Source organism: Saccopteryx leptura, chromosome 6 (genome assembly GCF_036850995.1).
Source record: "Saccopteryx leptura isolate mSacLep1 chromosome 6, mSacLep1_pri_phased_curated, whole genome shotgun sequence".
Classification (NCBI taxonomy): domain Eukaryota; kingdom Metazoa; phylum Chordata; class Mammalia; order Chiroptera; family Emballonuridae; genus Saccopteryx; species Saccopteryx leptura.
In genome coordinates, this window is record NC_089508.1 from 78,628,431 (window position 1) to 78,653,830 (window position 25,400).

At 41.7% G+C, this 25,400-nt stretch overlaps 1 protein-coding gene across 5 annotated transcripts in view; it reads right to left on the reverse strand.

The window, feature by feature from the left end:
* Positions 1–25,400, reverse strand: part of MAPKBP1 (mitogen-activated protein kinase binding protein 1) — a 67,915-nt gene that overhangs the window by 32,476 nt on the left and 10,039 nt on the right. The window lies entirely within an intron of this gene.

A 25,400-nucleotide genomic window follows, 5' to 3' on the forward strand; every position in this document is an offset into this window, starting at 1 on the left:
CTATTGACTTTTCCAGGTTCTTTTCTGGCCACAGGTCCCTTATTCACCTGGGGAAAAGCCAGTGTGCATCACTGGCTTTTAACAGGGCTCAATCCTCTGGTACCATGGGAATGAAAATGAAGAGGTTAAAACTCTGCTCCTGGCCAGAAAAGAAAAAGCACTCTCCCAATCCAGAAAGGCTCTATTACAAGAAGATAAAGCCCTTGATCCCCAGACTGACTCTTGGGTGGATGATATTCAAGGGAGGTCACTGATCTTTGTGCCTTGGCAGGCATGAAAGAAAGGCCACTCTGATTTACCAAGAACCAGAAAAATGTTAGGTATCATTTAAGTGACGAACAGTGTCCTTGATCTTTGCATTCTATCATGTTCTTCTCCATCAGAGGACCCCACCCCTACCCACATGTCTGCCAGTTCATATAGACTTTGAGCCTAGGAGGCAGAAACATAGCTTAATGGTGTGTTTTGCAAAGCACAAATGCTCAGAATATTCTAATTATTATTATTAAGCCACAATTCCCATAGAGATGAAAGGGAAACGTGGAAAGTGCTCAGATATTCTAAGAGGACATGACTACACAGGATATTCACCATCACTCCCATCATCACTATTGTTACCCCACACATCTGCAGTCTCCAGGGTGCACAGTGGACTAACCTCAAATTAGTTTACTGGTCTTTCAGTCACATGATGTCAAGTGAGAGTCAGACTGCCCATAACCTCTTGCTTGTCACTAAATCTTACCCCTGCTACAAAATATCTTGCTGTCACTCCAGGTCCAGTTTTCTCTAGTACTGTCTGGATTCCCTACACTGGGTCTCCTCAGAGATATCCTTGGTTTTCGTTGGCTCAAAGAAAGGGCCTTCTGAATTTGAATGGCCAAGTAAACACGCTAGACTGTACTCTGATAAGAGAGTCTCGGAGGCCCTAGGAGGGAGATGAGAACCAGAAACACTTCAGGGGTGTTCATATCTGTGGCAGAGTGATCTACTACTAGTCCAGGCCAGTTTCTAGGGAGGGGAAGCCCAGAATCAATTACAGTAGCTTTAGGGTCATTCTTTCTCTTACTGTCCCAGCTGGAGCATTCAAAGTACTCCTAGAGGGCCTGTTTAAATTCCCATCTCCAAGGACCATTTTAGTTTAAATTAGTTTGTAAAGAAATGCCCTGTGGCTGCCAAGGACCAAAATAAAGACATTATAATTAAAACCTATTTTCCAGAAGGGTCCCAAGAGTCTTCTGTGCTTCTTGGGGATATGGACCAAATTCTTAGTCTATTTACAGAGAGGCAGATTAGTTCTAGGGTACCAAGCCGACCCATAACCACCTGGCAAGCATCAAACTTACCAGTTACCCTTGGGCCTGTCTGAGGCACTAACACTAGTATGGGATAAACTAACTTTAGCCTATTCAATACATGTTTTTGTTAGTTGTTTATCAGGAAAAACTATTCCTTAGCTCAAATATTCATGTTTCATAGTTCAGAAACACAGGTCAATGACAAACTTCCAGGGACTCAACCCAAAGAATTCTTTACATTTGGAAATAACTTTGCATTCTGAAAGATACTAACTTCGCTCATCTCCTCAAAATCTTTCATGGACCTAACTGGTGGTGATGCAGTTGACAGAGCATCAACCTGGGATGCTAGAGTCCCAGGTTCAAAACCCCAAGATTGCTGACTTGAAGCCCAAGGTAGCTGGCTTGAACAAGGGGTCATTGGCTCAGGTGGAGCCCCCCCCCCCCCCCAGTCAAGGCACAAATGAGATGCAATCAATGAACATCTAATGTGATGTAACTACAAGTTGATGATTCTCATCTCTCTCCTGTCCAGAGTCTCTTTCACTAAAAAAATAAAAAATCTTTCATGGAATCATAATTTCTGTAGAAATCTCCATATACCTTCTTTCTTGGTTTAGCCACAGCAAACTTACACATTGATCACTCCAACAACATAATCGCTGACACTTGGCCAGGCCACACATCTGAGGTTTCATCCAAGCACTGGAAGGCATAGTAGTTATAGTCTCCTTAATACCAAAGTCCTTCCTGATGGAAAAATGGACCCTCAATACATTATTTTTAAGGGTGATACATTCTTGATAGTGTGTTCTAACATAGTCTCAGTTTAATGAGCCCCTGGCACCCAGTCACCTTTCTGACAGGCCGGGCACTGGCAGGAAAGCACAAAATAATCCTGGGGAAATGTGGAGGACACTCAGCTCAGGGCACCACTCCCTATGCTGGCATTGTGCCTCTGGCTATCCCAAAGGAGAATCCTCCCAGGATTCTCAGCAGAGCACAGACATCTGGGCTAGGAAACCCCACAGTCAGCAGTTTGCCAGGGCTCAAAACTTGGCTTATTTGCAAAGGTTTTGTGGTTTTTGGCTTTTTCTGGCTTTCTGAGAAACTATCTATCCAAGGGGGGAAAGGCAGTTTCCTTTGGCTCTGTGGAGGGGGAAGAGGAGGGGAAAAACAGTCAGGGGCATCAGCTGGCTTTTATTTTATGTTCTAACTCAAACCAGCTTCCTGTTTGCAGGGAGGTTTTGGGCTGAACTCTACTTTCAAAGTATCTGAGAGGTCAGAGAGCCTGCAAGGCCTCCAAGATCTAGGCTTATTTTACAAAGCTCCAGCACGATGGGCTTTATAAACTGACTCTTCTTCTCATAACTTTTTGCATATCTTTTCTTTCCAAAAACACGATATTGTTTCCATGTACCCTAGAAAATGGAGACAAACCTGGATCCTCCCTGCAAACACGCTAAAAACTAAAAGGGACCCAAGTTCCAGCAGTGCTGTGCTGCAGCCAGCCTGCACTGGCTGTGAGAGCTGGTCGTGCACTCTTTTCCCACCTCCACATTCAGCGACAGTGGGAGCACGGACACCATGGAAATCAGCAAACACTACATATCAGGGTCCCTTTTTCCTCTCAGAGAGCCTGCAAACATTTACCAACACAACAGTGAGTTTAAGCAACTATTATCTCTCACTTGGTCTGCAGCTGTAACTCCTACATGTTCTCTCCACTTCAGGCCTTGCCCCTGACAGTCTTTTTCCAACATGACAGGCCACAGTGATTATTTTAACATACACATGTCATTACTCTGCTCAAAACCTTCCTATCCTTAAGTTCAAATCCAATACTTTATCCTTGTTCACAAGGCCCTAAATCATCTGGCCACTGGCTACCTCCCTGACCTCATTTCTTACACTATCCCTCTCACTTGCCACCCCCACCATCCTGGCTGCAGTAAGCACCTCAAGCAGATTCTAGCCTAAGGTTCTTCGCATAGGCTATTCCATGGACTAAAATGCCCCTTCCAGTTATTCACAAAGCTAATTCTCTCAGGTCTTTGTTCAAAGGTCTCTGCCTCAGAAAAGGCTCTCCATACTAGCTTTTTCTGCCATCATTGTATAATTAACTTACCCTGTTTTATTTTTCTTCATTATACTTAGAGTCAGGCAGTGACCTGACATTAATTATATCTCTGTCAACCTAATTATTGTCTGTCTTCTCCACCAGAATATGAACTCCTTGAGGGCAAGGAGCTATCCCTTACTGATGAATCCATGGCACATAATTTATATCATGCTGGTACACAAGGGCACTTGATAAATATTTGATGAATAAATGAATGCATGGCAGAGGCTTCAGAAACAGCGAAAGACAAGACATGAAAACCCCAGGAACACTGGTATTTCAGGCCATGAGAGTTGCTCTCCACACAGTATCTAAAACTGTTGTGACAGAAAGACAACGTCCATATGAGGACAAGCTGACAGTGGGCACACAATTGTTCACTCTAATATTCCATATGTCTTTATCATATGTCTTACATATTGCATAGTAAATGTTAAAAATAGAAAAGATATGGTCCAGGATGGGGTATAGAGCTTAGTATCTCATGAGCAACATCCTTCGATAATATACATCCCTGAATTCTCTCCTTATCCTCAAGCCCTATCACTGATACTCACCCAGCAATTCACGAGGAAAGGGCACAAAATGCTCAAGAACATGTGTTTTTATTTAAGTCTCTCGCTTAGGTACTTAAAAGGCTGCACATTTTCATGATGCTCTGACATGACACTCCCAGTGGAAGCTTTCAAGAACCACAGTGTATACCCCTTCTTCTGACTTTTTAGTATGGCAGCAGTTTGGGTCCATGAGTAACTTTGACAAACATAAGCCCTGTGATGACCCACACTAAATATAAGCATGAACAAGAAATAACTACTTGTTAAGTGAGAGAGATTGTGAGGTGATGTGTTACCATAGTGTGACCTAGCCCAGCAATTTTCATGTTTTGGTCTCTTACATGCTTTAGTTTCTTCTTTTGGTACACGCTTAGAAATTATCAAGGACCCCAAAAAGCTTGTTTACACATTATTTTTTATCAATATTTACTACAGAAATGATAAGCCCTGGCCAGTGGCTCAGTGGATAGAGTGTTGACCTGGCATATAGATGTCCTGGGTTCGATTCTCCTCCCTTCCTCTCCCCCATCTCTCTCTCTTCCCCTCCTGCAGCCAGTGGCTCAATTGGTTCGAACGTGGCCTTGGGCACTAAGGACAGCTTGGTTGGTCTGAGTATATCAGCCTCAGGTGCTAAAAATAGCTCGGTACTCGAGCATCAGCCCCAGATGGGTTTGCCAGGCGGATCCCAGTTAGGGCATGTGCAGGACGCTGCCTCACTATCTCTCCTCTCACCTAATAACAACAAAAATTTATAATGTAAATATTTAAATATATTTGTTAATTCATTAAAAATATACCCATTATATGCTAACATAACACTTTTAATAAAAATAACCTTCCAAATAAAAAAAATTAATGAGTGGCACTGTTTTTTTTTTTGATATTTTTGCAAATCTCTTTAATATCTGGTTCAACAGAAAACAGCTGGATTTTCATATCTGCATCTGCATTCAATCTGTTGTAATGTTATTCCAGTTGAATATAAAGAAAATATGGCCTGATCTGGAAATGTAAATGCAAAAGGGGGATCTCATGGATCCCATAAAAGGGTTTTTGGGACACCAGGGGTCCTCAAACCCCACTTTGAGAATCAATCACCTAGCCTAGTGGTCCCCAACCTTTTTTGGGCCACGGACCGGTTTAATGTCAGAAAATATTTTCACGAGCCAGCCTTTAGGGTGGGATGGATAAATGTATCACGTGACCGAGACAGCGTCAAGAGTGAGTCTTAGATGGATGTAAAAGAAGGAACCTGGTCATTTTTAAAAAATAAAACATCGTTCAGACTTAAATATAAATAAAATGGAAATAATGTAAGCTATTTATTCTTTCTCTGCGGACCGGTACCAAATGGCCCATGGGCCGGTACCGGTCTGTGGCCCAGGGGATGGGGACCACTGACCTAGCCCCTCTTGAATACTATATCATCAAGCTCACAACTGTGAGATTCTGGCCTCAAGCATCATTTGAGGAAACTGGCACAGGGAAGAGACCCTAAGGGAAAATAGCTGAATTCACTGACTTCCAGTTAAGATGATGGTGTAGGTAAATGCAATACTCACATCCTCCCACAACCACATCAAAAATACACCTAAACTACAAAACAACCATAATTCAGAACTGCCTGAAATCTAGCTGAACATAGTCTGATAACTTAGCATATAAAGAAGCCACATAGAGACTGATATGAGGGACAGAGATGTGGAAAAAGGTGAATAAAATCACGATATCTGGGCTGCGGAGGTCCCCCCAAGGAGCAAGGGATCCCAGCCCCCACCAGGGTTCCCAGCTTAGTGTTCCGGTGCCAAGAAGAGAAGTCTCCATAACTTCTGGCTGTAACAACCAGAGGGAATTGTGGCTGAGTGAGATGGAGGTCTGCAGGAGTCCCAGGCAGTTCCTCTTAAAGGGCCCATACACAGACTTACTCAGACCCACTGCCTCTGAGTTCCAGTGCTGCAGCAGCAGATTGAAAGGTACCAAGGACACATGGGGAGGAAACGGATTGTCTGGCGTAAGAGCAAGGGCTGGAGAAGCAGCTTTCTTACAGACAGAAGGGCAGGCAGAGACCACTGTTCCTTTTGAGCCCTTCCTCCACGGAACTAGCAGGCGGGCACCATATCTGAGTCTCAGTCAACCTGGCTATCAGTGTTCACCCCGCCCTGGTGATTCCCTGAGACACCCTCACCATCTTGTGGACCCACATAAGCTGTTTCCAGTGGCTTTTCCATACAAATGATTTGTCTTGGCTCATGCTTCAGATTTCCTAAAAATCTCTCAAACAAGCAGTTTCTGGCCTCAGTGGGACCCGTATCTCTCATTAAGCGGCAGCTGGCTCTCAGTGGGCTCTCCTGGGCAACTCTAAGCTCAGTACAAGGAGCAACCATCTGCAGATTGCTCTGTAGCTCATGCTGAGTTGCCCCGAGCAGAACGAAGGTGGGAGCTGACCTTGTGCACCTCATGGGAGGCCCCAGAGCCAGCCCACCCAGTGGACAGCTTTAGACCACGTCAAAGCACCACCCAACCACCTCCATGAGCAACACACTCAAGGGGCAGACTTAGTGGGCACTAGAGCCCTGCTGAAGTAAGTCCTGCTCTGTGGGGTGAACGCAAGCAATCTATTAGATGCAGAGCTCAAAACACTGGTTACAGGATGCTCAGTGAGCTTAGGGGAAGAGTAGATGAACTCAAAACTTCAACAGCATAAAAAAAGACATGGAAACCATAAAAAAGAACCAGTCAGAAATGAAGGAGACACTAGCTGAAATGGAGAATAACTTACAGGAAATCAAGAGTAGCATAGATAAGGCTGAGAATCAAAACAGCAATTTGGAATATAAAGAAGCAAAAAAGCTTGACTGGTGGTAGCACAGTGGATATAGTGTCGATCTGGAACACTGAGGACCCAAGTTCAAAACCCCAAGTTCATCGGCTTGAGTGCAGGCTTGCCAGCTTGAGCGCGGGGTCATCAGATTGAGTGTGGGATCACCGACATGATCCCATGGTCGGTGGCTTGAACCCAAGGTCACTGGCTTGAACCCAGGGTCCCTGGCTTGAACAAGGGGTCACTGGCTCTGTTGGAGCCCCTACCCCAGTCAAGGCATGTATGAGAAGCACTCAATGAACAACAAAAGTGACGCAACTTCAGGTTGATGTTTTTCATCTCTCTCTCCCTCTCTCTCTCTCTCTCTCTCTCTCTCTCAAAAAAAAAAAAAAAAAAGCCTGACCTGTGGTGGTGCAGTGGATAAAGCATCAACCTGGAAATGCTGAGGTTGCTGGTTCAAAACCCTGGGCTTGCCTGGTCAAGGCACATATGGGAGTTGATGCTTCCTGCTCCTCCCCCCCTTTCTATAATGAATAAATAAAATCTTAAAAAAAAAAAAAAGAAAGAAAGCAAAAACACCCCTTCAGCCTTGGCCAGATAGCTCGGTTGGTTGGAACATCCTCCCAAAGCACAGAGATTGCTGGTTTGATCACTGGTCAGGGCACATACAGGAACAGATCTATGTTCCTGTCCTTGTCTCTCCCTCTTTCTCCCTCCCCACCCTGCCTCTCACCAAAATAAATAAAAAGACACACACACAGAGAAAACACCCAATCAGAACAGCAAAAAGAAAAAGAAATTTTAAAAAATGAGGCTACAGTAAGAAACCTCTGGAACTAGTTCAAGCATACCAACATTCAGATCATGGAGGTGCTGGAAGGAGAAGAGAGAGATCGAGAAACTGAAAACCTATTCAAAAAAATAATGATGGAAAACTTTCCTAACCTGGTGAAGGAAATAGAAATACAAGTCCAGGAATGCAGAGAGTCCAAAGCAGATGAACCCAAAAATGCCTGCACCAAGACACATCATAATTAAAATGTAAAATGTTAAAAACAATAAAAGAAGCTTAAAAACTTCAACAGAAAGGCAGTTACCTACAAGGGAGCTCCCATAAGACAGACTGTCAGCTGACTTCTCAGCAGAAACTGTGCAGGCTGGAAGGGAGTGGCAAGAAATATTCAAAGTAACGAAAAGTAAGGACCTACAACCAAAATTACTCTACCCAGCAAAGCTATCATTTAGAACCCAACGATATATAATGAGCTTCCCAGACAAGAAAAAGCTAAAGCTAAAGGAGTTCATCACCACCAAACCAGTATTACATGAAATGTTAAAGGGTCTTTAAGAAGAAGGAGAAAAATAAAGATTAAAATAGAAACAATAAAATAGCAGTAAATACATATCAACAATTGAATCTAAAAGACAAAATAAAAAGCAGAAGAGAAACAGACTCACAGATACAACATTTTGATAATTGCCAAATGGGAGGGGGCTGGAGGGATGGGTGGAAAAGGTGAAGGGATTAAGAAGTACAAACTGGTAGTTACAGAACAGTCCTGGGGATGTAAAGTACCACATAGGGACTATAGTTAGTAATAATCTAATAATTCTGTACGGTGTCAGATGGGTATGAGATTTATTGGGATGGTCAGTAAGTTATATAATCTGATCACTAGAATATACACCTGAAACTAACATAACATTGTATGTCAACTGTAATTAAAAAATAAAAAATGGCCCTTGCCGGTTGGCTCAGTGGTAGAGCATTGGCCTGGCATGCAGGAGTCCTGGGTTTGATTCCCGGCCAGGGCACACAGGAGAAGCGCCCATCTGCTTCTCCACCCCCTCCCCCTCTCCTTCCTCTTTGTCTCTCTCTTCCCCTCCCGCAGTCAAGGCTCCATTGGAGCAAAGTTGGCCCGGGTTCTGGGGATGGCTCCATGGAGTGGCTCTGGTTGCAACAGAGCAACGCCCCAGATGGGCAGAGCATCGCCCCCCGGTGGGCATGCCGGGTAAATCCCGGTCGGGCGCATGAAGGAGTCTGACTGCCTCCCTGTTTCCAACTTCAGAAAAATACAATAAATAAATAAATAAATAAAGGTTTAAAAATAAATAAAATAATATTCTATTGTCACTGAAAAGAAAACAGCTTCATTCAAAGTCTAGCATGAGGCCCAAAGTTCTGACGGGGACTTCAATTCTGAACCAACATTATCCAAATGCCAATGAAACATAGCCCAAAGACACATACGAATTTAGGTAACAGATTATGACCAGTGACTTGGGAGACAACTGCGACAGGCAGCTAGCACCCCACTATATATCCAATAGATCTAGGAACATCGCTTCATGTACAAGTAAAAACTCAGACCTAAGAAAAGAGCACTCACTTTGTACTCTATACCGATCTCCTCACATCCAAAACACGGCCTAAAAACAGGAAGAATAATTAAGTTGTGACCCAGCCTTTGCTTTGGCAGGTGGGGTGCTGAGATAAGAGGAAAGCCTATACCAGCCTGAAAAAGGGTGTCATCTTTCCCTGGAAACAAGGCTGCAGAAGGACAGAATTACTACAGGTATACTGTGAAGGAGGGCTTGAATATCCATCACTCCCAGCATGTACTAGACAGGGCAGTATTGTATCCTCTTGAGAGAAAAAAGGAAAGTAAAATCATCCCTCGCTATAATGAGATTAAAGGATAACTTCATAATAGCCTATTCCCAAAAGAGAAAATAGGAATAAAGCCAACTGTTTAAGTGCTATTCTGGCTCTAATTAAAGAAGACAGAAAAAACAGGTGACTTAGAGGCGACAGACTACTCATTCATACTAGAAAAACAGTATTTTCCAACATGCCTATTAATGGGACTTAAAATCAATTTAGTGGGTAATGAACAAATAGAATAAAATAAATCTCGCCTGACCAGGTGGTGGTACAGTGAATACAGTGTTAGACTGGAACACAGAGGACCCAGGTTCGAAACACTAAAGTCACCGGCTTGAGCGCGGGCTCACCAGCTTGAGCGCAGGGTCGCTGGCTTGAGCGTGGGATCATAGACATGACCCCATGGTTGCTGGCTTGAGCCCAAGGTCGCTGGATTGAGCAAGGGGTCACTCACTCTGCTGTAGGCCCCCAGTCAACACACATATGGGAAAGAAATCAATGAACAATTAAGGAGCCGCAACGAAGAACTGATGCTTCTCATCTCTCCCTATCTCTGTCTCTGTCACTATATATATCTATCTCATGGCATGTTCTAAGGGTATTTATCATGAAGCTTTTGTTTCAGGGTGTGTGTGCACATGTGTGTGTATGTGTACTGGGTCACAATGTATAATGTATTTCTTAATGCAGGCTGTTCTACAAAATGTTTGAGAGCCACTGGGAGGCTATGGGGAAATCCTAAGATAAAAAAATACACATACTCTACCCTCTACACTCAAAATCCATCAAGGAAGATGAATGATATACTACAAAGCAAGCCACTATGTGACAAGAGTCATGAGAAAGATACAGAGTGCTCAAAGAAGAGGAAGAGAAATGATTTCTGAACAGGATCAGGAAAGAAAAACAACAAAGCTTTCTTGGAGGGTAAGATGGTATTTGGATGTGGCCGTCAAGTGGGGATATGATTTTGATAGGTGGACACAGAGACAGCAGAAATTCTCAGTAGAAGAAACTGCATGACCAAAAGTTTGGCAGAAGGAAATAACTGAGCAGTTGAGCAATGAGGAAAGCAAAGATTGTATAGGATAGTAAGTCAGGAGAGGCAAACTGCAACCAGACCAGGAAGGGCTGGAACGCCAAACGGAGTGGGCTATGAGTAGGCATGGGAAGCCATTGAAGGGTTTCAAGCCAGGGACATAATCAAAGCTCTATTTTGGCGATAATGTATATTAAGACACACAACCCGGGCAGGAAGCTGTTAAAATAGTTCAGGTGAGAATGAGAATCTAAATCAGCATGAAGATAGTGGGAGTAGAAAAGAAATGATGGATTCAAAAGTGACAAAGCAAACAGAATTGCCAAGACTGGGCAGTGGAGAAGTCAGAGGAAAAAGAAAACTCAAATCTTGAACCTCAGAGATAGGGAATAGGGTGGTACCATGAAAAGAAATGGTACCATAATCAAAAAGAGGACCTGGGTCTGGATACAAAAGGAAGAATGGGAGCCAATGATGTCTATTTTAGATGTGTTGAATCTAAGGTGTTTCAGAGATATTTAGTAGGAAACATAGAATGTTCAACTTAGCAACTTGAACAAGGAATTAATGCTCGGAGAGAGGTCATGACTAGAAATCGATATCTGAGAATTATTCACATGGAGGTGAAAACCACCATTGAAAAGTACAATGAGACAGGAGAAGAAAAAAGGAAAGGGGAGAGAAAGGCTAGAACCATGAAAAATACCTATCTTTAGAGTATGAAGAAGATGAGGTGCCAGCCATTAGAAAGGGAGGAGAACCAGGAAGCCAGTGAAGGGGAGAATTCCCAGAAGAGACAGTTGGTTGATGTGCTAAAGAGAAGTAAAGGAGGCAAGAAAAGGACTCTCCAGAATCCAGTCATCTGTAACAGATGGCAACAGAGTCCCAAGCAGTCCCAGACCTCTAACACAAGATCAAAGAACAGGGCCTTCTAAGTTTTTCTGTTCTCTTTCTCTCCATCTCTCTCACCCCCCCCCCCCAACCTCCCAGAACTGTGCAGCTCACAAACTAGAAGAGAAACACCAGTCAATAAAAGATCCAGTTTGTGGAGCCAAGATAATGACGCTATTAGAGTAGGGCTTCTGGTTGAACCAGGGGTATTCCTTTCTTAGAATGATGGGCCACTACAAGGAGTCTGCAATAGTGGAACTAAGAGGCCAGAGTCACCAAAGGCCAGGGTCATCTAAGATTTAGCTGACCTCAAACTGGTAAAGGAAACCCCAGCAACTTGGAGAAAGCCTATCTCTGATGGTGTTGCCATATTTTATTGCCACCAGTTTCTTCCTTCTCCCTTTCTCCACTTCTCAATCCCACTGAATATAAGTTATAAATACCTGAGTTATATAAGTCATCCTAGCCAAACCACAGACTTGCTATTTCTATAAACAAACATGTCACAGACTTGTCCAGAGCACTCTCCGTCTTCCCCTCCCTTCCTGCAGGTTAAGAATAACTATGCTTTTCTCTGGCCCACACACAACACTCTAATCTCACAAAGCAGAATCTCCACCAGATTCTGAGAATTGCCACTTATGCAAGCCACAGAGGAAGCCCGAGGCCAGGCTTTGTGCAGAGATTTAGCCAGCTGGGCAGAGACCTAGTGACTGGCCCGAGGAGGGAAAGGGGGAGGCAGGTGTTATGCCAAAGCTCGTTCACTCCTGCTCCTTCAGAGTCCAAGGTGCCATCTGGTCAGAAGCAGGAAGGGTCATGATGGCCACTCCAAGACTGTAGAACAGACCTTGCCTCTCTACTCCGCTCTGGTCTCTACCCCATCTGGCTGATTTACAAGTTCTAAACCATAAAGGCTCCTAGAAACAAGTAACTTCCAATATGACAGAAAAACCACACACCCTTGCTTGAGTTCAGAATCAGCTGGAGTTGAGCCAATTCTCTGGGCTGAGATTAAAATAGCCTCAGCTTCTAAGGAAGGTAAATCTGCCACTGCCTGGGAGGAGGTAAGCTTAGAGATTCTCTAGTCCAATGGTGGGATTCAGCCGGTTTGCACTGGTTCGGCAGAACCAATACCTAAATTTTTTGTTGAGTTCAGAGAACTGGCTATTAAAATGGCACTTGTCATCAGGATTCTCTCTAAGCTGTGAGCCTGGGCAGCTGCCCAATGTGGAAATTACAAATTTACATTCCTTACTCTTTTTAAATGTTTATCTGTGCAACAGTGTATTCTAAGCGCCTGTTCATTCCATCCACAGGTGAAAAAAATTTGACAGAACTATGCTTGTAATATTTATTCATTTCATAAAACTCATTATATTTTTGATGAAACACTACATTTTTAATTCCCTTGCATTTGTTACTTCAGTAAACAAACATATAATGTAAAGAGAAAAAGCAGGGGCTGACAAGCTGTCACTTGTTTCAGCTTTGTGTTATGCCCAAAATTCCCGAAATACTATGAGTGTGCTGGTGTTCTCAGAACAGTGAAACCAACGGAAAGCTAGGACACAATGAACCAATAGAAATATAGATTTCAAGAGTTACTGCCCATTTCAGAAGCTGTGGAAGAATGCTCACAACCTACCCGTGACAAACAGGTTTGTCGTACACATTATTTGGTCATATTTAATCAGCATAACCTATGCCATTTATTAACTCAGCCTAGAAATTTTCGTTTAGTAGCAATAAAATGAAGAAAATGTATATTATATTTTCATTAGTATTTTAAAACTTTTTTTGTGACAAAGACAGAGAGAAGGACAGATAGGAACAGACAGGAAGGGAGAGAGATGAAAAGCATCAATTCTTTGTTGCAGCTCCTTATTTGTTCATTAATTGCTTTCTCATATGTGCCTTGACCAGGGGCTACAGCAGAGTGAGTGACCCCTTTCTCAAGCCAGCGACCCCACACTCAAACCAGATGAGCCCATGCTCAAGCCAGCAACCTCTGGGTTTCGAACGGGGATCCTCTGTGTACCAGTCCGATGCTCTATCCACTGCGCCACCGCCTGGTCAGGCTAAAACTCTTTCTTATAATATAGTTCCGTGTACTTTTATTGTTCTTATTTAAGTATTAAACGCATGAAATAATAAACTACCTTTCGGTATATTGTTTTTTTTATACTTAAAATGGTCATTAGGGCAGAGAACTAGTTGTTAAATTATTTGAATCCCACCACTGCTCTAGTCCTAAATCCCAGAAGACTAGAGAACAAAGGTTCCCAGTCCTGCCCTATCAACAGAATTACTCAGGAGGTTTAACAGATTTTTTTCAGATAGCAGTCCCATCTTATTATTCCCATCTCCTTTCTTGAAAGATTCTCAATCTACAGACAAGGAGTGGGGTTCAATAATCTGCATAATAAAGCTCTCCAGGTGGTTCTAATGATTAATTAGGTAGGGAACTATTAAATTAGTGCATTTTCCTTTTTGTTTCCAAATTACAGCCACTCCTAGGGCTAAAGAGAAAACAATGTTTCCAGTATTCTTACAAGAATACCCAGGCGCTCTCCCTCCCCTGAGCATGCCCCCACCTTTCCGGTCCTCCTCTTCTTCCCCCAGATGCATTACCTTTGCGCTTCTCGCTTCTAAGCTCCAAGGGCCCTTCTTTTGTTTCTGTAACTTGTTTCCTGAGTCTGCATAGCCCAGATGGCTCATTCTTACTACCTCTGTAACTTTCTAAATAAACTTTCTCTTATAATTTGAAAAAAATCGATATCCAGACCCATGGGGTACAAAGTATCTTGTATAGAGAGGACCTACAACTGTAACAGCTACCATTCACTACATGTGTGTGTACTCTGTGCCAAGAATTGTGCTAAGCACTTTACAGGATAATCTCATTTAACACTTGACAGCTTTATGAAGGAGAAGCATTATCTTCATTTACAGATGAAGGAGGCAGGTAAGCAGTGGGTGGAACAATCAGGATTTAGACCCAGGTCTGTCTAGTTACAGAAACCATGGTGACCTGAGGAGGGAGGTCAGGTTCTCCAAAACCACTAGAACGTTGCAGTTTCTGAAAGAGTGCATGGGGAAGTCACTGTGCCTTTGGGGAACCAACAGGGACAAGTCTGGGAACTAAGGTAGTAGGCAGAGGGCACGGGATAAAGTAGAGAGCCAATAGGGTCCTCCCCTGCTAGCTTTAATGTTTAAAAAATAAATTGCAGGCCTTACCAGTAGCTGAAATTGTCTTTAAAAAATGGGTTCTGGCCCTGGCCGGTTACCTCAGTGGTAGAGCATTGGCCTGGCGTACTGAAGTCCCGGGTTTGATTCCTGGCCAGGGCATACAGGAGAAGCGTCCATCTGCTTCTCCACCCCTCCCCCTCTCCTTCCTCTCTGTCTCTCTCTTCCCCTCCCGCAGCCGAGGCTCCATTGGAGCAAAGATGGCTCGGGCTCTGGGGATGGCTCCTTGGCCTCTGCCCCAGGTGCTAGAGTGGCTCTGGTCGTGGCAGAGCGACGCCCCGGAGGGGCAGAGCATCGCCCCCTGGTGGGCAGAGCGTTGCCCCCTGGTGGCGTGCCGGGTGGATCCTGGTCGGGCGCATGCGGGAGTCTGTCTGACTGTCTCTCCCCGTTTCTAGCTTCAGAAAAATACAAAAAATACAAAAAAAAAATGGGTTCTGACCTCTCCTCACTGAGATGATTACAGAGAAAGGCGAATGGAGGTTCTTCCAATGCCAGAGGACCCCACGTAGTCAGATCTTGCCCATGTCCAGCCGGTACTTGATCTACAGTCAACATGGACAGCTGACACCTATTTCCAAGGCAACTGACATTACAGTTTCAGAAGCAGAGAATCTCATTTCATGTGCAGAAAGAGAAAGAGGTTAAAAGAGCATAAGACCTCAGATAAGAGGGGAGGGAATAAGGGGCCTCTAGCTGAAGGACTCAATTATAATATAAACATCGGCATGCACTCAAGTCCAAAGACTAGTTTTAACAACACAGTGCCTGGTACAGACCAGGCACTTCTACCCTCCCTTTCTCATCCAGCTATCAGAAGGCAAGCACAAGAGATATCTTAATTTAAGCAACCAGAATAAGGTAAAAGCAAGACCAGAACCACAAAGCTTTAAGAGCTAAAGGTCTGATCATCAAGAAAAATCTAACTCCCCTTCACTCACCAACTCTACATGCCTGAGGTTTTTTTTTCTTTTTTAAAAACTCATAGATACAGAGAACTTTTTTTTTTTTTAAGAGACAGAGAGAGTCAGAGAGAGGGATAGATAGAGACAGACAGGAACGAAGAGAGACGAGAAGCATCAATTAATATTATAGTTTTTCGTTGAGACACCTTAGGTGTTCATTCATTGCTTTCTCATATGTGCCTTGACTGTGGGCCTTCAGCAGACCGAGTAACCCCTTGCTTGAGCCAGCGACCTTGGGTCCAAGCTGGTGAGCTTTTTCTCAAACCAGATGAGCCCGCGCTCAAGCTGGCGACCTCAGGGTCTCGAACCTGGGTCCTATGCATCCCAGTCCGACACGCTATCTACTGCACCACCGCCTGGTCAGGTCCCTGAGTTTTCCTAATCTCTTGGTTTCCCAACTTTGTACCAAGGAAAACACACTGACTGTTCCTTATCTGGATAAAATATGCAAAGAGAACATGTGTTGTGAGACAATGAGGGAGGTGGGGAGGACTCTTGGTGTCCTGCAATCATGCCAGCTTGTGCCATAGGACTCTCCTAGGAAAAGAAAGGTTTCTTCAACATATTATTCTCTGTAAAATGCTTGCATCTTTTCCATTCCTAATATCAACACTCTGGTTTAGGCCTTCAGCACCACATTCCTGGATGTAGTAACGGCTTTCTAACCAATCTCCTTACCGGATATAGTAATGGCTTTCTAATCAATATGCTTACCGTAGACCCTGTCCTCACATCCTGCAACCCATGAGAATAACCTTTCCAGGACATAGCTTTATGTGCCTCCTCGCTCAAAAATTTTCAATGGCTCCTTACTGCCAACTAAATAAATTATTGTCTTAGCATAGTATACAGAGTTCTCTTTCAATGGGCCCTATTTTATTATTCTATTTCCTACTACTCACCTGTATGAATAGTATGTTTGCAAATCTGGAATATTCATTATTCTAGAAAGGAGCTTTGGGGCTTTAGTTTACATTCTTCTTCTACCTGGAATACCCCTCCCTTCAACCACCCCATACTAAAATCCTACTCTTCATTCAAGGACCAGCTCAAATGTCACATCCCTAGGATTCTTTCTGTGATCACTCTGGACAGAAATGATTTCTCCCTCCTTGGTATTCCTACAGTAGCACTTAATTTGCATCATTCACATGGCATGTGCTACTTAGTACCTTGTAGAGAAGTTCTTTGTGGATCTGTCTTCTCTCTCCTATTAGTCTATAATCTCCTGGAAGGCCAAGGCCATGTCTCATCCAACTCTGTGCTTTTAGCACAGTAGTCCCCAACCTTTTTTGGGCCATGGACCGGTTTAATGTCAGAAAATATTTTCATGGACTGGCGTGGGACAGATAAATGTATCAGGTGACCAAGACAAGCGTCAAGAGTGAGTCTTAGATGGATGTAAAAGAGGGAATCTGGTCATTTTTTAAAAATAAAACATCGTTCAGACTTAAATATAAATAAAACGGAAATAATGTAAGTTATTTATTCTTTCTCTGTAGACTGGTACCAAATGGCCCACGGACCGGTACCGGTCTGCGGCCCGGGAGTTGGGGACCACTGCTTTAGCACAGGGCACAGTGTTTACCATATATTTATTGAATCTATTTTTAATACATTAAAGATATTTGTGAATATGCTTTGGTTCATCTTAATGAGAAAGTTATTTAACCTCCTAGAGAATTCTCCACTTTCACAACCAGACCTAGAAGATGGAACAGGAAACCAGTTTTTGATGTCTTTCCAGAAGAAGGGAAGGCCTGAATGGAATAATCCATGTGCCTTAAATGATTACAAACAAAACAGTTGTATCTGTTTTGTTTACTTTAGTAAACACATGCATGGCATGGCTCAATACACATCTTACTTAAATTATAATTAAACAATAAGTCCAAAAAGATAATACTTTTTTATAAAAGTAACAATTCTATTGTTTAAAAAGAGCCTTACCTGTCCTTTATAAGAAGAAATAAATATAGCTATGAGTAGTTATTCTGAATGGTGGAATTATGAGTGACTTGTTTTCTTCTTTATGTTTCTCTGTATTCGTTACATAAAACATCTTTTTAGAAAGCACATGTATTTCAGAAAGTATCAAAAAAAATTTTATTTACCAAAGCTAACCAAGGAAATGTTTTTGAAGATAGTAGAAATAAATTATCTTAAATTCAACAAGTTAATGATTAATTTGTGAGAAAGTATTTTGTTCTCTTATTACCAGAAAAGTTTATTGTACCAGATATATTTTTTCAGTAACAATTTTACATAACTGCTTTAATAAAATAATGATATAGATCCCCAAATTTAAATATTTTATATTAAAATATAAAATACACAATTTCAAATTGGAGAGACTTTTACCTTTATTATTTTTCTACTTAGAAAAATAATACAGACTAATTGTAAAATTCCCAACATTACAGAAATAGAGAAATGTAGATAGTGAATATCCAGTCATAATCTACTATCCTTCCCTGAGGTAACCAATATTAACAACAGTTTGGTATTTATAGCCTTACTTTTTTTCTATGCATATAATAACAGGTATGTTTTAACAAAAATATGCATAATCATTAACATAAAAACTATTATACAGTTTGCTTTTTGTTACTTAATATATCTTGTACATGTTTTAATATCGGTACCTATAGATTGACCTCACTCTATTTTAGCAAACACAAGATATTTCATTTTATAGATGCACACCCCAACCCCTTCTGATGGCTACTTGGATTACTTCAAAGATCTCATGACCGTGAATAACACCAAAAAATATAAAATCAGTTATATACACTTTTGTGTGGTGTGAATGTTTGCAGAGAGTAAGATCTCAGAATTATAACTGGTACATCAAAAGATATAAATATACAAATTTTTCTCCTAATGGATATTATCCAATGGTCCCTTAAGCAGGCTGCATCAGTGTGTATGTTTTCTTGCAGAGTAAGGTATGAGGGTGCTGTTTCCCCAAATCTTCACATATATTTTCTTGCAGCAAAAATTATTTAAATAGAATATTACACTCATTACAACATTAAAACTGAAAACAACGGGTGATAAAGTTAATGTGTTTTTACTCTGCCTTTAAATTCTTGGTCTGAAAGGAAGCTCTAGGACTAATTCACATTCCAAATTATTTCTCAATAGAAATAAATTAGCTTCTGAAGAAGTAAAAAGTTATATCTATTTCTAGAGAAGTGATCGTTATTCAAAAGCATGCTCATCATTCCAGTGATTTCAATAGTATCAAAAAGAATATTTGTTAAGCCTTCCTTCTGGTTAGCAGTTGGGAAGAAAATGGTACTGAAGATATACCGTATAACAATAAAACGTTGCACACGTTACATTGAGTGGGACACTTGAAACCATGTTAACACCATAAATTTAAGAAATTTTAAATAAAAAATTTTAAAACATTGCACAGGGAAAACAATTAAATGTTGGAATTGGGCCCTGACCAGTTGGCTTAGTGGTAGAGCGTCGGTCCAGCGTGTGGAAGTCCCAGGTTTGATTCCTGGCCAGGGCACACAGGAGAAGCGCCCATCTGCTTCTCCACCCCTCCCCCTCTCCTTTCTCTTTATTTCTCTCTTCACCTCCTGCAGCCAAGGCTCCATTGGAGCAAAGTTGGCCCAGGCGCTGAGGATGGTTCTGTGGCCTCCACCTCAGGCGCTAGAATGGCTCTGGTTGCAACGGAGCAACGGCCCAGACGGGCAGAGCATTGTCCCCTAGTGGGCATGTCAGGTAGATCCCTGTCGGGCGCATGCGGGAGTCTGTCTGCCACCCTTTGCTTCTTACTTCAGAAAAAAAAAATGTTAGAGTTGGAAGAGGGCAAACATACAGAAGAGGACTTCTCACTAATTGAAACTTGAAGGAATAAAACCTCACCAGCAAATCAGAAGAAAATTACTGGTTATTCTAGAAATCTATGGACCCTGATAATATTTAGCAGTTCCTTAACACCTGCAAACTTATTTATTTATTTTTAAAGACTATTTTTTTTATTACTGATTGATATTTAGAGAGATGGGGGGTATGGGGGGAGAACATGCACTTCTTGTTCCACTTTAGCTGTGCATTCATTGGTTGCTTCCCGCATGTGCTCTGACTAGCACTCAAATCTGCAACCTTGGCTGCTGTAAACTTATTTAGATGTTACAAAGTGCTTTCATGTTCATCTTATGTAATCCTCCCAACAGCTCTGGGAAAAGCCATCAGTATTCCAAGTTTACAAATGAGAGAGAAACCAGCTCCCCAGAAGTGAGGAATTTGTTTCATTATCCCCCACTACACACACACACACACACACACACACACACACACACACACCCCTAGCTACACAAAGTATGGCCCAGGAAAGAGCAGCACAGGCATCTTTTGAGAAATTGGTAGAGATGCAGAGTCCTGGGGTGGACCAGAATCTGAATCTGATCTGCAAGACCACTGCCTCTCACCTCCACCAACTGATCTGTATGTGCATTAACTCTTAGAAGCCCGGTTAACTAGCCAGTTCTGGGTTTGCTACAAGGGAAAGTACGACAGCTGCTATAGGGGCCTCACAAGAGAGACCATAGCAGCCTGAGGAATGAAGGGCATCATAAGAAGATAGGACATGTTTAGAAAAGTCAGCAGTAGGTTATAATGTCCTATGAAAACAATCATGGTCTACAAAGATACTGGGTTTCCCAAACAGAAGCTGACCAATGAGCATCAGGGTAATAGAGGTAGACTGTAGGCTGCCTGTTGCACATTTAGTCCTGATAAGCAGCTCTTACTTTTCTCCCAGGCAGAAGCTGAGAGGTAGCAAGGGTCAGGGTTCCTGAGCATGCTCTGAGCTCCTCCTCCCCCATGATAACAAACTGGGCTGCCCTCTACCCAATCCACCTGGCTTGGGGCTACCTCTCCGTAGGACTAACTGGGACACCTGTAGGAAAGTATACATTAAGATCCCATAATGAGTTCTTTTTTTTTTTTTTTTTTTTTTTTTTATGGCAGAGACAGACTGAGTCAGAGAGAGGGACAGATGACAGGAAGGGGGAGAGATGAGAAACATCAATTCTTCGTTGTGGCTCCTTAGTTGTTCAATGGTTGATTTTTCTTATGTGCCTTGACCGGCGTGGGGGGGGGGGGCTACAGCAGACCAAGTGACCCCTTGCTCGAGCCAGCGACCTTGGGCTCAAGCTGGTGAGCTTTGCTCAAACCAGATGAGCCCACGCTCAAGTTGGCGACCTCGGCATCTCAAACTTGGGTCCTCCGCATCCCAGTCCGACACTACCCACTTATGCCCAAGGTCACTGGCTCGAGCAAGGGATCACTCAGTCTAATGTAGCCCCCCGGTCAAGGCACATATGAGAAAGCAATCAATAAACAACTAAGGTTCTGCAACGAAAAATTGATGCTTCGCATCTCTCTCCCTTCCTGTCTGTCCCTATCTGTCCCAGAGTCTCTGACTCTGTCTCTGTCACACACACACACACAATTTTTCCATGTAAATTAATGGTAATTGCTTCTTTGCTTTATTCCATTTCAGCTTACAAAAGGTTTCATAGGAACACTCTACTTTCAGATAGTGTGGGGAACCCATAATACAAATTTGAGATCAAATGAGGAGGCAAATCACTTGTTCAAGGAACTTGGCAACCCCAGAGGCCACCCAGTCAAACAGTCAGTGAAATGACTTCATTTTGCTCATTTTCATGTCCACTGAACTTCAACTGCCACAATCCAGGACAGCCATGGCAAAGGACATTTTAAATCCAGTTTTTTCCACAGAAAATAGGTATTTTAACTCAGCAACTCTCTGTTGCTTCAAAAACAAGGTCTGTTGTGGGTGGGGACAGCTATAGAGATAAAATAATAAAGCACAGAAATGCTTTATCTTTTAAAAGGGAGAGATTTGGAATAGGCAGCACTAGCAAGCAGTCAGGAATGTGAGTACACAATCAATTGCCAATTGAAAGCAAAACAGCTGAAAGTCTCACGATACCTATATACAAAAACAACCAAGGCATCTGTTGGTCCCCACTCCCTCACATCACTCCAGACAGGAGCACCAACTGCTTGTGGCTTATGGACATCTGGAACCATGGAGCTGCACCCTATCAACTTGACATTCTTGTATCCACAGAACCACAGGGAGACAAGTGAAGATACCTGTTCAGAAAATCTGGAGTTGGGGTGAGAAAAGGAGCAAGTATGTAGCAAGACAAAGGTTACTGAATGATGGCTCTAAAATAATAATGAAATTTATTAAATTAACTCTTATAGGAATGTTGGGAGAAAAGTGTATTTTTTAAGGTACCACCATTTTCCAAGCTGAATGCAGATGTGACTCTTGGCTATAGCAATACTGGACATACTTCTATGCTTGGTGTCATGTTTTGAACATGAAGAGTCCCTGGGAGAAGAGAATAAAGTGTAGGCTTTAGAGTTCAGGTAGTCGAGGTTTGAATCCCACTTCAGCCACCTACAAGTTATGTAACCACCAGCTACTAATCTAACCTGTCTTAATATCAGTTTCCTGATATACAGAATGGGAATAGAAATACTTATAGTAGGGTGATGTAAAACTTGAGTGAGATAATATATATGAAATGCTTAGTACAGCATATGGCAAAAGCTCGATAAATGTTAGCCATTATTAACACTATAAATTTTATTATTTCTAGTATCAGTAGGCATACTGCCTGAAAATGCAGAATGGCACAAATCTAATAGGAAAAGAGGAAACTTGGAAAGTACAAGAACATAGAGCAAAGGAAACTATCAATAAAACAAAAAAACAACCTACTGAATGGAAGGTATTCGTAAATGATACATCAATAAGGAGTTAACATCCAAAATATATAAAGAACTCATATAACTAAACCCCCCAAAACCCCAAATGATCCAATTTAAAAAGGGCAGAGCCTGACCTGTGGCGGTGCAGTGGATAAAGCGTCGACCTTGAATGCTGAGGTTGCTGGTTCAAAACCCTGGGCTTGCCCGGTCAAGGCACAGATGGGAAGCAACTACTATGAGTTGATGCTTCCTGCTTCTCCCCACCCCCTTCTCTCTCTCTCTGCCCTCTATCTAAAAATCAATAAAAAATTTTAAAAAGGCAGAGTACCTGAATAGATACTTCTCCAAAGAAGACAAATGGCCAACAGGTATATGAAAAGATGTTCAACATCACTAATCATCTGAGAAATGCAAATTAAAGCCACAGTGTAATGTCATCTCATATCTGTCAAAAAACCATTACTAATAAATCAACAGTGTGGCCAGGATATGGAGAAAAGGGAACCTATTGTGCACTGTTGGTGGGAATGCAGATTGGTTCAGCCACTGTGGAAAGCAATGTGGAGTTACAACAAAAAACGATAAAAAATAAGACTGCCTTATGACCCAGAGATTCCACTTCTAGGTATATTTCTGAAGAATACCAAAACATTAATTCAAAAGATATATGCATCCCTATGTTCACTGCAGTGAACTGGCTATTTACAATAGCCAAGATATAAAAGCAACCCAACTGCACATCCATAGACAAGCTGTGGTACATATATACAATGGAATATTACTCAGCCATAAAAAAAATGAAATCTTATCATTTGCAACAGCATGGATGGACCTAGAGGAACGTTTTATAAAGTATATAATTATCTAACCACTATGCTGTACACCTGAAACTAATACAAAATAATATCGAATGTAAACTGTAATTGAAAAATAAAATTTAAATAAAAATAAAAATATAAGAATAGGATCGAGTCCTTGGGTAATCTTTAAAAATAAAATCACCTTAATTACACAGGAGAAAAACCTTATCTCCATCCTCACCCACCTTGATGACAGTATTAGCGTCACATCCTTCAGAAACTACCAAAGCTGTGGCAGTTTTCTATTTCTTTTCTTTTTTTTAAATTTTCCATTGATTTGAGAGAGAGAGAGAGAGAGAGAGAGAAGAAAGGGGGAAGGGAGGGAGAGATGGCAGAGAGATAAAGAGAAGCATCAACTCGTTTCACTTAATTGTTCCATTTTAGTTGTGTACTCACTGATTGCTTCTCGTATGGCGGCCAGGTCAACGCTTTATCCACTGAGTCACCTGGCCAGGGTGCAGTGTTCTATTTTTTGATTTGGGTGGTAGTAATATGGGCAATCATTTTATAATTATTCACAATACAATAATATATATTTCATAAACTTCTCTGTTTGTTTTTAAGCATCAACACCTTTAATGGGGTCAGCTACACTTATGGGACACAGAGTTCGGAGACTGATAAGATTTATGAAGGGAAGTTAGAAATTGAGCTCAGCAGAAATGAGAAGTAATGTTCAAATCCAGACGAACCTAAGAAACTCCGTTCTCAGTATTCCTCCACTAAAGAGAATTTGACAAAGTGATAGAAAATCAGCCACATAGTTTCACAAAGCATTGTTCCACGATCTTCAAAGAAAACTAAATCTCAACTATGAATGAAAGGGCAGGGAAGAGAAAACATCTTTAAAGTATATATATAAACTTAGAAATCTAGTCGTTTTTGCTTAATAGTTTTTTATTTTTCAATTACAGTGGACATACAATATTATCTTAGTTTCAGGTATACAACCCGGTGATTAGACATTTACATAGCTTACGGAGTGATCAACCCAATAAGTCTAGTACCCATCAAGCACCATACACAGTTATTATAATATTATTAACTATATTCCCTATGCTGTACTTTATTTCCCTGTGACTATTTTGTAACTACCAATTTATGCTTCTTAACCCCTTCGCCTTTTTCACCCAGCGTCCCCTCTGGCAACCACCAAAATGTTCTTTGTATCTATGAGTCTGTTTCTGTTTTGTTTGTTCATTTATTTTGTTTTTTAGATTCCACATGTAAATGAAATCATATTTGTCTTTCTCTAACTTACTTCATTCAACACAAGACCCTCTAGGTCCAACCATGTTGTCAAAAATGGTAAGATTTCATTCTTTTTTTCTTTCATTTTTTATGGAATTCATTTATTTATTACTATTATTGATTTTAGAGAGGAGAGAGAGGGGAGGGAAGGAGGGAAACAACAGGGAGCATCAACTCATAGTAGTTGCTTCTCGCATGTGCTTTGACTGGCAAGCCCAGAGTTCTGAACTGGAGACTTCAGCATTCCAGGTTGATGCTTTATCCACTACACCACCACAGGTCAGACCATTTTTCTTTTTAAGGTTCAGAAATATTCCATGGTATATACGTACCACATCTTCTTTATCCAATCACCTATTGATGGGTACTTAGGTTGCTTCCATATCTTGGCTATTGCAAATGATGTTGTAATGAGCATATGGATGAATATGTCTTTTGAACTAGTGTTTTGGGTTTCCCCAAATAAACAGCCATGGGGTAAATAAAAGACTGTTTTATATAAAAATAAAAACAATATTGTTTTATAGACTAGGGTAGCAAGAAAAAAGCATTACAAATATTTTCTGTGATAAAATAAAAGGTGTGGCATTTACTCCTAAAAGTCTAAGAGGAATTATCCATACTGTGAACTCATTCTTTTATTAAGCATCCTTCAAAACAAGAGGAAAAGGCTGTGGCCATTTAAGAAGCACTGCAGACTTGTTAGTACAATTGTTGGGAGGAAGGAAGCCAAGAATTGGAAAATCTGAACTCTCTAAAATACCAACCCTAAAGATCCACACTGCCCAATCTGTCTGTCATTCTTTATTTCTTGCCCTCCTCCCAATCTCTCTCTCTCTCTCTCTCTCTTTTTAATTTTAAGAGGTAACAGAAGTTAAAACCCACAATGTGGATTTAATTCAGTAAACTTC